Below are 18,399 nucleotides of genomic sequence, written 5' to 3'. Positions count from 1 at the left end.
GGGACTGTCAACAGAGACAAGTTGAGGTTTGCAACAGTTCAAATGGTAAAGAGAAAGCAGAAATGGATAGAAGAAAGGATTGATCCAGAAAAATAATATTGGAAGTTTTTTATTCATTTAGCAAGTAATTAAAGATTCTGAAAAGAGAAAAAAAAATGGTGAGTTAACAGGCATTTTAGATAGATGCTTCTTGTGGCAATACAATTACTAGATTAGAAACACAAGAGACCAAAGGCCTAAGGATCTGTTAGAAACTTATTGCAAAGGCCTAAGGAAGAAATGTTAGTATTCACTAGAATTATGGGACATAAAATAGAAATAGTTCAAAGGAAGAGTGATAGAGCTGATGCGTGAAAAGTACAGGAGATGGCTCATTCATTTACTTATTTATTAATTCAACAAATAGTTTTTCAAGTATCATGTACCAAGCAATTTGCCTGGTACTGAGAATTCAGGAATGAACAAAATAAACATCCCTGCCCAGAGCATATGGCTTAATGTACAGACTTAATTTAAGCAAGTAATTATAAGAAGAGATGCTCAATGCTGTATTACAGTAAAGGATGCTATGGAAATACATATCCACAGCACTCAGTGTGGTCTAGAGGGCTAGGAGATGATGATGTTTAGGTTGAATTCTAAAGAATGGATAGGATTAGCCAGGCCAAATCATCCAGGGAAAGGTAATTTTGGAAAAGAGGAACAGCATATGGGTGGGGGATTATTGTAGTGAAATACTGTAGTGAATTACTGAGTTTAAAGTTGAGCAAAGGGAAGAAACTGGAGGATGCAAATAAAAGCAACCCATTCAGGAAGTCTGACTGTTGAAAGAGATGGATTTTGTCAGATCAATACGAAATAAAAACAGGACTGTGTTTTCTATTTTTTTAATTTTGTTACAATTTACATACAAGAAAATACACAGGTTTTACCTGTACAGTTCAAATAGTTTTTAAAATAATATGATCAAGTAACCACCAGCTCATCCAAGATATAAAACATTTCGATGACCCCAAAAATCTCCCTTATGATGCTTCTTTCAGATCAATGCCCCAAGGAAACATCTGTTATAATTTCCATCGTTATAACTTTGGCTTGCTGGCTCTAGAATTGTATGAAAATGGAAGCATACGGCACATTTTCTTTTCTGTCTGGCTGCTTTCATTTAACATAATATTCTTGAGATGTATCTATTGGTGGTGTGTTGTGGTCATCTGCTGCTTCCTATTGTTGAGTAGTGTTACACTGTATGAATATGCCACATGTTGTCACTCATCTGCTAGTGACTCTTGGGTCTATCATTCTTAAAAAAGTCTTTGTTTGACCATATCTTTTTATTTTTCAAGGACTGACTAAAGGATTTATATATATATATATATTTATAACATATATTTATTTATTTATTATATATATTTATTATATATATTATATATATATATTTAAATTTTTTTGAAAAATAATCTGTACAACAAATCCCTGTGACATGAACTTACTTATATAACAAAACTTCACATGTATCCTTGAGCTAAAGTTTTAAAAAAGAAAGGAAATGTAACTATTTCTCAATGTGACCTATCATTTAACTTTCCCACCAGCAGTTCACGAGTTCTAGTTGCTCCACATTTTTTCTAGCAGTTGATACTTTCCGCCTTTTTTAACTTTAGTAATCATAGAGTGAGCTTTGAGTTTTTAGTTTGCAATTTCCTGATGACTAATAAAATTAAGCATTTTTTCATGGACTTGTTAGTGGATTGTATAGGTTTGTGAAGTGTTTATTTAAGAGATTTTGAGTTTTGAAGACAAAAGGTGATATTTATTTATTTATATATTTTCAGAGATAAAAGTCTTGCTGTGTTGCCGAAGCTGGTCTTGAACTTCTGGGCTCAAGTGATCCTCCCACCTCATACTCCTGAGTAGTTGGGACTATGGCGTGGACCACCATACATAGCCAAGGAGAGAATATTTTGATGCACAAAGCCAAGAAGCAGTTGGAGGGAGGAGTTGAAAATATCAAAGAAAAAATTAAGAAAACAAGTTACTGTTGAGAGGCAGATAGCATATTCAAAGTTTATATCTTCTATTACAAATACTGAATCACTGATATATTTACTTTTCCAATCTTGTAGAATGGGACTTAGAAACATTCTGACTTTACTACTGATACAATTGCTTCGAGAACATCAAGAAAATCTTGGATGATAACTTATAATTATCCAAAATCACTTGTTCAACTACAGATTAACCTCTCCTGATTTTGGAATTGCATGGGATCTTGTATCTGATTCCAAAAGACACTGTTCTGTATTTAGTAGGAGCCATTGTGATAACATGAATTCAGAGTAATACATATGTGAAAACAGTACAAATGAGATTGGCCTTATTACGTAACTAAAACCAAATAAAGTAACTCTTCAAGAAAATTTGTTTTTTAAAAAGTTTAAGAAGAAGATATATATAATTGATGTTTAGTAAGACTATATTTAAGAAGACATTTATCAAAAGCTGGCAAAAGGATTAGCTATACTGTGAAGATAAGAGAATAAAAATGTTGAGTTTAACAATAATATAACACCTGTATTTTGCCACTTCAAAATTAACTGGTTTATAGTAAACATTTAAAATGAGAAGTCTTCTTTACGTAGAAACTTAGGAAATAAGACTTTGAATTTTTAACTTCTATGGATCGTTTTAATGACAATACACTATTTATGTAAAACCATCAGTAAGTGGTAGTAGTAGGCAAAACAGTAGAGAAGGATTTTTTTCAGTTAGAGTTTACCTTCCTTGACATGTTGATTTGCCCCAACCACTTGCCCACAGCCACATCATGGAATCAATGTTCAAGTGTTAGTTGTGGTGTCATTTTCAACTCTATGCAGTGGACCACAGAAAAGTAAAGTTTCTTAAGTACAAAGTTCAGCTGCTTTCTCATTCCCTCCTTCTGTTGCAAAGATTATTCCCAAAATCAAATGAATAAAGAAGAGAATTATAGTCTGTATTTTAGGATTGTTAAAGGTTTTTCTGTTTCTGACAGTTTGGCTTTCTTTTGTCATTTTCTCACTTAAATGTTGTAAACTCAGAAAGTGCTAAGCTAAGATTCTTTATGTAGTGTTACACATGCCGTAAGACAATATTATTTTACCATGTCAAAGTTGTTTGCACCATTTGGAGCACATCTATCATCAAAACTCAATTAAATGGAGTCTTTCTATCTTCAACTAAAACAAACTGTTTACTTAGATTTGCTCAGTGTTTACTTCGCAAGAGGTAGAAGACCCAAATAGCACAGTAACATAGGTGTCTGGGGATATACCAGGGGTCAAAAAATTTAACCCAAAGAAGGAGGCCTTCTTTTCTGGTTGCAACAAGAGACTTTCTTTTTCTTTTGCCAAGTAAATGGCAGCATTATAATGTTATTCATACCTCACTGGTGTCCTAACAATTCCTCTATTCAAACTGAAAAGGGATATATTCTCTTTGTTGCAAAGTATTAAATTTGTCCCTTGAGATTAGTGTGTAGGCAGTTTTAAAGGATGAAACAGGATTAGATAAGGTTTCTTTACTGAGAAAGAGTTCTGAAACAGTACAGCAGAAAACCCTCTTGCATTACCTGCATTGAAAAAAATCCTTTGTTTTAACACTTCAAATCACAAGTCAAATTTATTATATTATTAGTTGACAAAATGTTTCTTTGTGGGCTTTTGTGAAAGATAGGCAAATTACAAATAGAAAAGGAAATGACACTTGCATTAATTGTATTTGAAATTTTCTATCTTTGAAATCCCTCTATGGCATTTATAATTTAAATATGCTTTAAGAGATGATATTAAAAAGCTTATAGTAATTATAGTTATCTGCTTAAAGATTCAGAATGTTTCTGTCTCTCTTGATGGTGTTTAGAAAGGATAAAAATTATATTGTATATCTAGTGAACTGAGTCAACATCTGTCAAGTTTAAAAGTGTCAAAATTATGTTAAGGGCAGTTCTGGAAAACACATCAGTGGTTCATTTGTGTTCCATTTACCTGTTTATAGTTAATAATGTTATTCACCACAGGAAGAAATGATTGAATATCATCCAGCTTTCAAGTGAAATGACAAAATTTGTTTTCTTCAGAAAGAAAAAAATGACTTGTGATAATATATTGCTTCTCTAGTTACATAATTTTAATGTTATAGACCCTTTCTAATTACTAGTAAAGTTGCTATGGGATTTCTTGATTAAGAATTTGTGTTGGTCTTTTTTTTTTTTTATTTTACATGGAAGGGCAGAGATTGAGGAAGGCTTTCTAGAATGCAGTAGTTTCTTCGCTTTTGATGTTCACATTATTCTACATTCGTGCTTTTTTTTTTAATGTTAACCACAGGGAAAATTTTTTGGCAAAAGAGAAAGATTTTCAATGAGACCCCCCAATTTTTGTTTTTTGTGAACTCAATGTGAAAAAAAATTAGTTTAAGATTGAACATAATGTTTTTTGTCATGTGTGCATATTTTAAAGCCTAAAAGAAAACAAAATTAGGTTTATAAGATTTCTGCTAATAAAACTTGAAGAAAAGTCCCTTTGTGTCTTGATCGCACCTTGCAATATGAAAACCAGGAAACCTTCTGCATACACTTCTCTTTTTCACATTGCTGCTAGGTTATCAGTCTTCTCATGGCATCACTCTGCTTACATCAACCCCTGCTCACAAATTACCTTGGTTTCCTATTGTCTCCAGAAGAAAATTCAGACTCTGACTAGATATTCAAAGCCTTCTATAGTACTTCTCTAAGCCTTCCACCATCACTTTTCTGAGTAATTGTATGCCAGCCTCATTAACATCCCCAACCTAGATTCCCTCTAAACTGTACTCTTAGCCAGTCCCATAAGTATTACTATGCCTTTGGTCTTTCATTTGCATCACTCATACTATTCTAGTTCCCTGTCCATCCTTTCCGTTTTTGCTTTGTCTGTTTGCCTTTCACCTGCTGTTACCTTAGGAGAGTAAATATTTGCTGGTCTGTTTCTGATAGATACCACTGTGTTGGTCCACAATGCAAAGACATCCTGATGTAATGTCCCTTGCCTTGCATGGAAAGTTTTAAGTCATTTTTAGAAGTCTTCGTTATTTGGAGGCCAATAAACTTACCATTTTTTCAGGTTTCTGCATGCTCAGTCACACTGGAATGTCTTTAATGTTTCTTCTGATTTCCACTTATTCCTTCTAGTTCAAAATAAAAATAAAAGTGTTAATGTTTTCAAAATATAACTGACATAAAAAGTTTTAAGCGTGCATTCGTTATACAAAAACAAACATCTGGATGTTTACAAACACTCAGATCTTAAACTAAATGTGTTTTACTATTTTCATTCTGATGTTCAAGGTCATAAAATACGTACCTGAGGTTTGATGGCATTATAAAACTAAAACTGAAACAAATATCCATATCTTACATTTTTATGGATGTCTGAAGCATTTCTATACATCTTCTTTAAATCACATTTTTCCCTTATGTCCCATTTTGAATACTCTCTATTTAAGTTGGGCTTTATTTCTGTGAAAGGTGCTCTTTGCAAGTAATTTGAGAACTTTTGGGAAAACACAACACAAATAATGGGGGAAAATGAACAAATATTGGATGGTGTTAAAATGAGAAATGAAAGATTTGAATAAATTAATACTATTGTTGAAAAGTGATTGTTTTTTCCTACTTTAGTGCTCACATTAAAACATTCGCTATAATTAGGAAGAACTAGGCTGGCAAGTGGGATTGTTTAGTTGTCATTGTTTATGGTGATGCTGGTGTCACTTACTCTGAATTTACTTAAGAACTTCAAAAATCATAAAAGCCATGCAAGGTATAGTCCTAGCTTATTGGCACTTTTCGAAAGTCACTTATATTTGATAGTTTCCGCCCAGTTCTATATTTGAAGAGAAAACTATGCTAAACTTATGTGACAAAAAACTACCTTTTTACTACCTCAGGGCATTGGAAATCAGATATACAGTGTCTCCTAATTCAGTCATTGTCTATGATCCGTAACGAAGTAAGCTTAATGATGAGAAAACTTGCACCCATAAGCCTTTGCCCAAGTTCACAGAGCCTGTTGATGTAAATCAAGACTATAAACCAGGTAGGTTCACTTTGTTGTCTGTTCTTTTTCTCTCAGCGAACACTTGAAGTCCTCTTTGACTAGGTCAGATAAATGATTACATTTTGTTCAACATGGTTTAATTATTCAAAGAGATTTTTGGTCAGATCAAAGGTGATTCTCACAGTCTTGCTACACGAAATTTGTGCATAAAATCAGAGTTGACTCATCAGGTTGATTTAGCAGTTTAGCAGCAGATTTTAAAGCAATAAATAGAAAATCTAATATCCAGAGAAGATGGCCAAATATGGCCACCAAAGTACCTTCCCATCATTCAGAATCTTTTTAAAGTGGGCACTATTGATTTTTAATCATGATAACAGCGTCATTTCTTGAGTGTTTCCAATGTGCCATGCATTGTGTTCCCTATACATACAAACTTATTTCATTGTCTCAGTGATACAATAGTTAGGGATTCTTATCCTCACTTTGTAGGCGAATAAACAAAGGCTCAGAAAACTCATGTTATGAATACAAATTCTGATACTGAGAGTATCAGAATTGAGAGTTGAATCCAGGTATTTCTTAGTTAAAACCCAAATTCTTTACTGCTATAATCTCTGCTTAAAACTACTAACGTTAATACTAGTTCTAAAAATAATAGCTGGTTTGTATTGAAAATGTTCTATGTATTAGCAGGCATCAAATATTACATACAATGTATCATTCAATCTTCATAACAACTATTTAATGCTGGATACTATTATCTCCATTTTCCTTGGAGGATAAGAACCTACAAAAGTTATGCAATGTCCTCAAGATTACTTGATTAGAAAGAGGCAAGAAGAGGGTTTTAGCCTATGGAGACTGGCTTCATCCACTTCTCCACGTTGCCTCTCAAGATCTCTGTATTTCTATGAATACATTGCTATTCTTTAAATGTATTAGTCAGGAGAATATCAGCAATGTGTCATAACAAATGAATCCAGAATTTCAGTACCTTACAAGAGCAGAATGTTATTTCTCACTCATCCTTTGTCCATTGTAGCTGTGGCTGTATTCCAAATGTACATTACAGGAGGCAGACTGATAGGGCAGCCTCTATCCAGACACATTCTCCTGACAAAGGGCGTAAAAAAGACACAGTCACTCATATACTGACTTTCACACTTTTGTCTGGAGGTTACATGGCCGTTCCTGAGTCCAGCTGTGTGGAGACAGGTAATTCTTTCACAGTAGTTGGCTCACAGGGACAGAAATCAGACTATTTTGGGAATGGTTGAGCTGGTGTCTGGCACAGTGCTGCCAGAATGTGAATATCCATGCATAAGGTGACAGGATACAATTGGGATTTTTTGAGTTTGTGCCTCTTCGAAAAATTCAGCTCTTTGATTACTAGGGAAAGATACACAAGGCAGTAGTGCAGGCTTCAAGAGTTAAAACAAATCCATTGAGCTAGGATAATATTATCTACTAGTGTATGAGTGGCACAGTTTGTAGTTTAATACTTTCATCTGCTTAGGAAAGGAGACTCATTTATAGGAATGTCTTGATTGAAGAAGATATATATTATTGTATCCTGCTAACAGGTATATTTAAAACATCTTAGGTACATTCAAAAACATACCTATGAGAATACATGTCCACTGGCATTTCTTAGAATAGGAAAGAAGAATGAAAATAATCTACATACCTAGTGGTAGAATATGGGTTAAATGAATTACATGTCCATTAATGAAATTCTATATGGCAATGAAAATAAAATTTAAAGATATAGAAACTGTTTATTATATAGTAGAAAAATCAGATTATAAAACAATATTATTTTATTTTTATATAATATGAATACATTTTTATATAAAAGACATATTTTAGAAAAATAACTAAAATATTAAAAGTTATCTCAAAGTGATAATTTGTGGAATTTTGCTTTATTTTATTTTGTGTAAGAATTTGAGGGAAAGGGGACCTTGTCAAGAGTTTCCAAATTTTCTTCAATGAATACTTAATAAATTTTAAAATAAATAAATAAATATTAATAAAATAAAGGATGAGGAATAATGTGCAAAGTCCAAGAAACTTTTAAAATCTCTATTTTTTAAATAATAAGGAAAACAAAGAACTAAATTCAGATAACTCTTGATCAATTGTTAGATCAGTCACAAAATAATAATGATCTTTTCTTGACTATTTCCCACTCAAAATTAGATTCACATTTTATTTCCTCTTTAGACTTATCTTCTGCACAAAGCCTTGCTTGTGCCTCTGACTTCCACCACTCGGAGTTCCACATTAGGTTGGAAACTATTCATTTCTCTCTCCCACTAAATATCTGAAACTTGGTATGCTATAGCTAATATTTCTAACTCTGGGCTTCTCCAGGCCCACCTGTTCTCCACATTGCAAGCAGAGTTTCTTTCATGTAATAAAAATTGAAATGATATCTTTAGGTTTTTTCATATCTTGGGTTATACTGGTTCCCCTTAATATTCCCAACACTTTAAATATAATATTAACACAGCAAAACTTAAATTTTACTGATTATGCTCCTTGGTTCTATAGTATAATTAATGTGTATTTACTGAATGTTAAGCCAGAGAACTTCATAACTCGTACATTGATGGAAAACTATTTTAGAAAACTTTACTAACGTATGTATTTAAAAAGACTAAATTATTAGAAAACTAAGCGTGGAATCTTTTTAAGATTGTGGTCTTACTTAATTTAACTAAAGCAATTTGATCTAGGTTGAGGCTAGAAGACATCTTTAGAAACTATTTTTAAAGAATGGATGAAATTTATTTGTAATTACCATATCATTATTTGTTTATGTACATACTGCCAAAGTATTTAAGAGTGCTTGGGAACAGTTTCTTGTCTTAAAAATATTTATTTTATGGTTTTATTTACATTTACTAGCCTGGCAAATCCTTTCATCATAGATCCATGAGAGACACTGGTTTTCATGTAATTGAAAAAATATAAGCAAAGCTGTTATTTTGCATCACACAGACAAAAGAAAAAATACTCAGTTGCTTTTTAGAATCTAAACATTATAAACAGAAACCAATTTAAGATATGCTGCTTATATGTAGAGAGCAAGTCTTTCTGTATTCCTTGGTAAAATAGTTGCAAGGAATGAAGATTTATATATATATCTTGATATGAGATGGATAAATAGAGATATATCCTATAGATATATCTATATAGGATTTTACATGTATAATTATATACCATTATAGATATATAATTGTAAATATATATAAGCATGTGTATAAGCATTTATGTAAATATATAGATACATAGGATTTTTTCCCTTATATTTAAACATTAGAGACATCACTTTAGAGAATAGTAAAATACAGGTTGCATAGTGCTCAGAGAAGACCACTTATCCTAGGTAAATGCAGGTAGACCAAATAGCTCTACTGGCATTTGTGGACAACGCCAAAGAGGAATACTAGCCTCTAAAAGCCTTGACTAAGCTCATAAAAGTTATTCACTGTTAGAATGTAAAATTTACAAAATATCAAAAATTGGTTGCAGTCTTACATGTTGACAACTTTATTTGTATATTGGAGATAAAAGCAGTAGGAGTTCTTCCTATAAGCAACACTATATTCTAAGCTCATTGAGCCCACGATGTCTGTCTCTCACATAGTGATGCTATCTATAAGTGTGCTGTCACATTACTTTGTAAAATTTACTGATATATACAAAACAAAGAGAGTGCTTTTAATAATCCTGAATGATGTCATGCTTCCACATTTCAACGGAGACCTTAAAGTTGAAGGTAGGCCTCAATTCTGATTCAATGTACAAAATACTTTTTAATTTCTGTTGTGAATAATTAAAGTAATACTTGAAGCACTCAGATTAACTCAGAGTTTTGTTTCAGCTTCTATTTTGGTTTCAAAAGTATGTCAGTTCTAAGTGTACCAAACTCATATGTGTTTGCTAACTTGGTTCAATGGATGATGCTGCCTAGAATGATCACTTTGAATTGAAATATGCTTAACCACACTTGAAGTTTTAAAACAGCAGTGTTTTTTAGGCAAGGTGAACACATGATAACAGTCATTGCATAGTTGTAAATTTCTTAAGTTAATAGTTGCATGTTACAAACAGTATCAAGTACAAGCCAAACTTTTTATATTTTTTGCATTAAACATGAACTGGGTTACTGTATAATCTCAACATATGACATCCCATTTCAAAAATTATTTTCCATAGGCAGTTATTTATACTTTTAGGCATTTTAATTTCTTGAATTAAAGGATGCAATGTAGGTAAAGATATTCCTATATTTTCAAGTTCTCTTTTGATTGGTAAGGGACAGTGCAGGCCCATCTGTTTTGCAGCAAAGAAAGCCCCAAACCATCTGTGTAGAACCACATGCCAGCTAAAACACAGAGATATGCACAGTTTTTTTGTTATGAAAAATTTTGCAGTATTTTTTCTGTATTAGTGTGAATAAATTAGCAACAACTAAATTAAAGAAATCTTTAGAGAACATATTAACTTTCTAGTGCCTACAGTAAATTATATTCATTTACAAATTATTAAAGTTGCATTGTCCCCATATGAATTTTTCCTTACAGTTCTGAATTTGATATGAAAATTCACCATCATCTACAAAGTAAATAGCTTCATTGTTGGTAATGTAAGTTCATTTTTATAAACTTCTTTTTGATTGGGCAATACTTTGGCTTTCAAATAGCAAATAATTGTGATTTTTAAAATTCAGCTATAGCTAGTAGCATAGTAAGATGAATAATATTGTTATGATTAATATATATTGAAATAGTTACACGATATTGGCAGACTATAGTGCATGAGAATGTTTTATGACATTTATTGAAGAAATTTTTGTTTTCCCATTTTCCAATGAAGTAAGTAACTGTGAAACTATTTTTTAGATTCTGCTAGAGTAATTGAATGTATAAATTAATTGCTGGTTCTTTGGAAATTAATTAAGAATGTTGAATAATAGATGATATATTAATTGTATTTTATAATTCTTTCTTTCTGAAAAAATAAATTAACATTTTTAAATAGATTTAAAATGTTTTATACAATATTCAATAATGAGCTTTTGCCTAAACCAAGTTGGCTATCCAAGCCGTTTTTCTCAAAATCAGAAAAACACATATGGGCCAACAATCTCTGAAAGCATCATAAATATCACATTTTCTGATTTTCTAGCAAGTCTTTTATCTTCATCTTCCTTTACTTTATAGGTGATTGGTATTTGATAAATTAGAAAATAATGAATAACAGACATATGTGAATGCATATCAGCTCTTTAATGCTTAGTAAGTATTGACGAAATATGTCACTGTTTGAGGGAGACCTTTTCTATTATGTTTTACGTTGGTATTGAAAATGCTCATTATCTGTTTGAAAAACATTAAAAGCTTTAAATTCAAGCAGCTCATTTTTCATTTTGTTAATTGCATAACATACTAATGTTGCACTAGGTTGTTTTTTTCAGTGGTATAATGATGCAACAATATTTACATACCAACTCTGGTTTTCCTTTAATGGTTTCTATAACAAGATCATAATTTCCTTTAGCGTAATCACTGGCAGATTTATTTGGCGTCCCATCTTCGCTCCGCTCTGGCTTTGGGGGCCTGGGAGAGAGCGCATACTACTTTCTCTCCCTTTTACCCTTAAGTACAGTCTACTCAAGAGCAGTTGCTGCAGGTCTGAGTTATGCTCTCAACAAACATCCATGTTTCAAAGCTTTGAGAATGGGGTATCAGTAGAAATTAACAAGTTTTTAAAAATTCTGCCCAAAAGCTTTCACAAATTGGTTTACCCACATAACTTTACTGCACAGTAGAAATCTGAATATGTGAAAGTGGGTGGTTGGAGGAAAATTTCATTGAACTAATTGCAATAGTTTCATAGGAGAGGTGACATTATGAAAAAGAATATTATGATATTAAGGTTTTTCTCTGATGCACTTACTGTTAATTTAAATGTTGATGATAAAAATGCTGATTTCAATCCAGATCTCTATCATATCGCCTGAGAAGTCCTTGTGACTTGTCCTCCACCCACCATGATCAAGAAAGGCTTTATATTGCTGTGGCCCATGTCACAAAGGACTGTAAGTTTATACTGTGGATTTTTTGTTTTCCCACATATAACAATAACAAGGTGTTAGAATTTGTCTGGTAACTGTGCTTAACAAGCCTTGGGAGCAGATGAAAGCATTGTAATATGACATTCCAAATTTAGCCCCATTTGTCCTGCATAGAGAAATAAATTCAAAAAACAAAAATCAACTTCAAGCTGTCTCCTGAATTGAGTTGATTTCAGAGAAAAATACCATTAATCGGAGTACTGCAGATTGGTGTGACTCGTTCTTTGGATGACATTCTATGAGATAACTTTACAAACCTCTCATTATGTTTCAGAGATAGTTTGTTAAATGTCTAGATTCTTTTCAGTCAAGGAGCAAGTGACCTGTTTTAAACCACAGTAACAGCAGAGTTTTGAAAAGAAAAACTCTTCACACATGACGGAGCTGGGCAAAGCTGTGATTTTCTGCTTGGCTGGAGCACAGTCTATGATTCAGTTATAAGGTTAATCAATTTGAACTAAAATGTAAAGGGATACTCATAAAAGATACACATAAAATGGAATCCTTAATGTCTCAGAGGAACATGTATCTATATGTCCTCACAGTGGAGACTCAAGCCAATTTCAAACCTATCATGAGATCTCTAATGGCTACCTTAAGTGTTAATTCACTTTGCTGGGAAAGACCCCTTTGAGGAAAAATTAGGAATATGCACCAAAAACTATGACATAGTTTTGAAAGATATCCTCAGCAAATTAAAAGCTGACATAATTACTTACTGAAAGCAATAAATGAAACACATTTCATATTTTATTAAAATGTTCTTAAAATAATTGAAACCCAAAACAGAGTTTATTTCAATTAACTTGTGACTCAAATTAAATATTTAGCATATTTAGCATTCTGCAATTAAGATCTATAATTTCAGTGATATGCAATTAGTTTTCTTTCTTAAACAAAGCTATTCTTGACATAGTGTGGGTCAAAGCTTTATTTCTTTGAAGGACCCATTTGCTTTTGAAAGTTTATCTTTTTTCTGCATTTAATCTGCTCAAAAAATGTCAAACTTAACTGCTCCAATACCTGCACAGTCAAGACTTTCTACTATTTTATAATGTATGCCTGCTTATTAAAGTCTTCAAGACATCCTAGACTTAGGCAAACAGTGTCCAAATGTACCATATTTAGCTTCTATCTCAAAATCTCCCGAGCTGTCAATTTAGGTGTTAAAGAGACCATTTGTAAAGCTTGGCTGGGAATTGCCATTATTGACTGGAATGTGTGTTTATCATTACATTCAATGATGAAAGTGGAACATGTAGCATATGAATAAATGTCAGCAGATGTTTCTTTTAAATGGCCTGATTTCAACCTCCTGTTGTTTGTCTTGAATACAAATATTAAAAAAGGGAAAAAGGCAGAATTTTTTATGACATAAGTGCAAGGGTAGTTAGATTTTTTGAAAAACAACAAAAATAATGGCTGGAATATCAGACTGAGGAGTAAAGTAGAATTAAGTGTTGGTTGTGCTTGGCTACTCTTACGAGCTTCTAAATAGGTCTAGCAAAAGGAGAGATTTTCAGTATTTAATTACAGCAAAATTTAATCTCATAGATTTTTGTGTTTAACAGCTGTTATTTTTTTTAATCATTGAATTTGATTACTGCATGGAGGACATTTAACTTGCATCAGTGTCTTAAAAGTCTTTAGATCTTATTTGAGACATTGAATGAAGACACTCAGTAGCAAATGGACACTGTTTTCTTCCTAACTCTTACTTTGAAAGATAGGCATTGAACACAGAAAGCATATTTTACATATTACAGTGAGAAAAACACAACTTAAATTCAGTGGTATACTAACAAAATAGACATTTTAGATGGAAAGACACAGAATCATCCTTTGTTCATTTCTATGACAGCTTTTTGTGAATGTAATGTATTTCATGTAATTCCTGTGGTGCTTTTGGGGCTGTAAATATTTGGGTGTCATTTGAAGAGGTGTAAAGTGACTAGAGACAAATTCTGGGTGGGCTTTAAGAGCAGGAAATGTAACTTTAAAAATCAGGCACTCATATTAACATAAATTTCCAACATGATTGGTGTAAAATACTCCAGAGAAAATTTTCAAATATAATATATCTTTATAATAAAATTGTTCAGAATTTGTCACCATTTCCACTTTATTTAAATGATAATAATTTGTACTTCAGACTGTAAGGAGCACTACAGGCTAATGCTTATGTCTGTCAAAAACAGAACTTTCAAAGCCACTGAAGTTATGAGCAAAGCATGTTCCAGGCTTCAAAAAGGGCAATGACTCGGGGCGGCTTTTTATCCCTGGCTTTCATTTTGGTAGCAGGATTGTTTGTAGCCACTGTTAGTTGTGGGCACAGATATTGCATACACAATCAGACATTTTCTCTTAATTTTAGAGTGTAAATGCCTAATTGCTTGTGCAATTACAGGAAGCACAAATTTTCTGCCTGTAAAATAGAAGGATGGGGTTGAATGTAAATCAAAACCATTAGTGTAATTTTCTGACTTGTATATGAACAAATTATGTATGTTTTTCCGATATGTGATATTTCTGTAGTATTGATCAAAAAGCTACTCTTGAAAATGGGATATACTTTCACATAATGTTTAATTACCCCTAAGACAGAGAACATTTTGACAGTCATGCTAATCAAATGTCAAGTGTAAAATTTAACAATCAAGCCTTTAATTTTAAAAAAGAAGTAAAGTACTCTGTTTACTGAGCATTCCTGGTGGAATAATGCAGTGGTTATTTTGATAACCCCTCTGAAATTTAATATTGAACATACATCTGCTTTTGCATTAGTTGGCACATATACACTATTCATCTTTGCAGGTCAGAGCAGCAAAAAATATACTTACCTGCCTTTCTGTCACTTAGACTGAAAACATGCCCCAGCCATTGCTCCATTCCCACCAGATACTTTCAATACCAAACTCCCATCTTTCATCACTATGTACATTTTACACATTCCTTCAGTTCAGCACTTTACATGATCTCTTCCAATCACAGATACAAATTGTAGTCCTCCCTCTAAAGAAACACCACTCTCGGTCAGGTTAGAGTCACCTTCCTTCACATTCTTATCTTTTTTCTGTCTCTTTTTACCCAGTCTTCATTTGTTCCTTCCTGATCTAGGCACACACGTACCTCCACAATAACATCTCTATGACACCTATTCCAGGGCTCATCCTCATCTACAAAAATACTTGGCATACAAAACATGAAATGCCTATTAATTAACTCTGCTTGACTTAACTGTGCTTAACTATGATCGAAATTATGCTCTAAGGATCTATTAGGATGAAAAGGAATTATTAACTAAACTAAAGAGTTCTTCGGATGATTAGAATGTGAAAGGACCTGAGAAATGCCGAATTTAGTTATACCTCATTTGTCACAATAAGGAATGGGACACTAAGCAGGCAAAGGGCCTGTGCCATGTTCGGCAGAGAAAGGTCAAGAATCCCTTCAGTCACTCTACCTCTACTCTTGTGCCAGAGCATGACTTTACTTCCCAGGCTCTTCAACACATTCTAGGCCAAAGGGAATGTCATTTAATCTTTCTAAACCTCTATTTGCCATTTGACCTAACAAACCTGAAGCCTAAATGGTTAGAAAGTGTAAACCATTTTCTAAGAGCATCCTAAGTGAAGGAAAGAGTTGAAAAACCAAATGTGTATTGAAAATACCCATGTGTATTGTGCTTGGCCACAAAAGTGGGAGAGGCACAGCAGGCATTCCAGCACAATGCGTTATAATGGAAGACATAAAATAGATTACTAGAATTGAACTGAACTAATATTGACTGATAAAAACTACATTTAATCCACAAAAAGAAAAAAATAATTGTTAATAGCAATAATCTTTTTGTAATCATACATCTTATATTTCAGGATTAGGTCAAAAAAATAGGTGCTCTCTATGATGACAGGCTGCCATCAACTCCCTGATGTTTTTAACTGCCAACAATAACTAATGACACTTTAGGACTTTAAGTCAAAAAGGTCAGAAAAATGATACCTTCTTTAGGGAAACAGAATCAATAGCAAATTTGAGGATATGATCATGTATATTCCTCTTATACCAAGAAGAACAGCCAGTTAAGATATGAGGAGTGCCATATTCTTAAAGTTAGGTTTCTCAGCATGTCATCCAGAATGAAGAGTTTAGGAAACAATTTGGTGGGGGGTGGCACTTAAATAGATCATCTTAAGCAAATTTCACTTTCAAGGAATTTGCAGGCTTTGTAATGTCACTTTGCAACTCTCTATGTTCAGGGGTATGGAAGGAGGGCATAGCACACAGCAGTTTTCAAATATATTTGACTATATTTTCTTAGAGGATCTCCTAGTACTATTATTCCAGAAAGAACTTTGCACCTGATTTAACTTAATGTTCTAATACTGTAATTGATTACAAAATGTTTAAGTACCCTACTAGCATGTGCTACTTAAAACTAGGAAAGAGAAAGGGGCTCTGATCACTTAGGCAAGAGCTCTTTTCACTCTTCCATGGTAATTTCTGTGGTCCTTATGGTTCTCACACTAACATTATTTATTTGGTTTTTCAATTCTTTCCTTCACTTAGGATGCTCTTAGAAAATGGTTTACACTTTCTAACCATTTAGGTTTCAGGTTTGTTAGGTCAAATGGCAAGAAATATACAGGAGAAGCTTGAGAGGAAAGGAGTTTAAGGTGACCAACAGGGAAGTTTACCAAGGGTAGGCAGTCATCTACGTGGCATGGTTCAGTAGCATGCAACACCACTGGCTCCAAAATCTCTGGTTGCCTAGGGTACCAGCAATTCTCATCATACAGGGCAGAGTGTAGGGGGAAAGAATAGCTGGGAAAAGAGTCATAATTTATTAGCACCTTCTATGTACAAGGCACTGAGCTGAGCACTTTCACAAATATTATTTCATTCATTACCCCCAATCCCTTTGGATGGTAGGTAGTGTCATCCATATTTTACAGAAGAAAAAATAGTCATCATTTCTAGGAATCACTAGTCAAAGTACGAATTTCTTCTCAGAGATGACACACTGGGAAGGTTGGGGAAGAAAAGCTGAAATAATAGCTACCAAAGAACTGGGGGAGGGGAAGGATAGAGGCTAAAAATGCACAGTCTTATATAAAGCTTATTGTAATTACTGAAACCAGGTAGCAGCAAGAATCTTTTAATCCTGCAGTGAATTATCATTGATACTAAAGATAGGATTTTAACATTTAGAGATGCTCAATTTTTAAGCAAATAAAAGAACAGATGCTGAGTTTCCAAGTATCCTGAAGTCTCAGCATTGGGCTACTCAGGAACTGATGTAAGTCCGAGATCATAAGGAGAATGCTTGATGTCTCTCCATATAATTTAACTCCACTCTCAAACCCGGCACTTACAGAGATCCTCAGTTCAGTACACTCCTATCTTTTGTTGAGAAGGTTTGTTTCTTTGTTGCTGATCTAAACTACCAATTAAGAGCATGAAGAGTTTCTGTGGGAAATGGATTCCAGAGGCTTCTTTTCTCTCTCAGTAACTCAACCTTTTGGTATTCAGATATTCTTAAAAGCAGTATTTTCTATATTGTTATATATGTTTTAAAAAGTTTTTATCAGAAATAGAAATTTATTTTGCTTAAAGAGCTTTCCAAGTGATTTATCATAAAAAAGTTTTACTCAGACATGCATAATATTGCTTTAGAAAACCATTTAAGTTATTATCACGTTATTTATATCTAAATATTTATGATTTATGAGACTACAAAATACAAAGTTCAGGTTTTCCACTCTATTAAAGTGTCTAATAAAAGAAAAAAGTCCACCTAATAATGTTAAACCCTGTAAAATAAAACTGTCAACATATATATTAAAATTCTACTCTTCCACTAGTTACTATCTGCTTGTTATCTTTATATACTAACATTGTCACAGTTAAATCACTCTCTATCAAATATAGGAACAGAATGATACAACATGGGATGAGCCAAATATGATCAGATAACTTTTAATCTATGCAATTGTGAATCTCATATTAATGAGAGGATCCACATCAGAAATTAGTAACAGGAGGTATCTTACAGATGGATGGTGATAAAAAATTCCAATTTAAAATGAAAGTAGCAGCAATGCAAATTACTGCAAAGTGGAACTTTTGTTCACAAAAAAAATTAAGGTCAAATTGCACAGATTTAGAATT

General features: G+C 33.0%; 1 long non-coding RNA gene across 1 annotated transcript in view; it reads right to left on the bottom strand.

The window, feature by feature from the left end:
* Positions 1-1,654: 1,654 nt before the first annotated feature.
* Positions 1,655-18,399, bottom strand: part of LOC105728034 (uncharacterized) — a 34,706-nt gene continuing 17,961 nt past the window's right edge. Inside the window, exons 2-4 of the long non-coding RNA XR_010341946.1 lie at positions 7,075-7,193; positions 5,131-5,205; positions 1,655-1,923 (exon numbers count right to left, since the gene is read on the bottom strand). This is a non-coding gene — a long non-coding RNA (uncharacterized LOC105728034). The remainder of the gene's footprint in view (positions 1,924-5,130; positions 5,206-7,074; positions 7,194-18,399) is intronic.

The sequence above is a fragment of the Aotus nancymaae genome, unplaced genomic scaffold, assembly GCF_030222135.1.
Source record: "Aotus nancymaae isolate 86718 unplaced genomic scaffold, 86718_ANA_hifiasm-v0.15.2.pri h1tg000011l, whole genome shotgun sequence".
Lineage (NCBI taxonomy): Eukaryota > Metazoa > Chordata > Mammalia > Primates > Aotidae > Aotus > Aotus nancymaae.
This window is presented reverse-complemented; position numbering and strand designations above follow the sequence as displayed.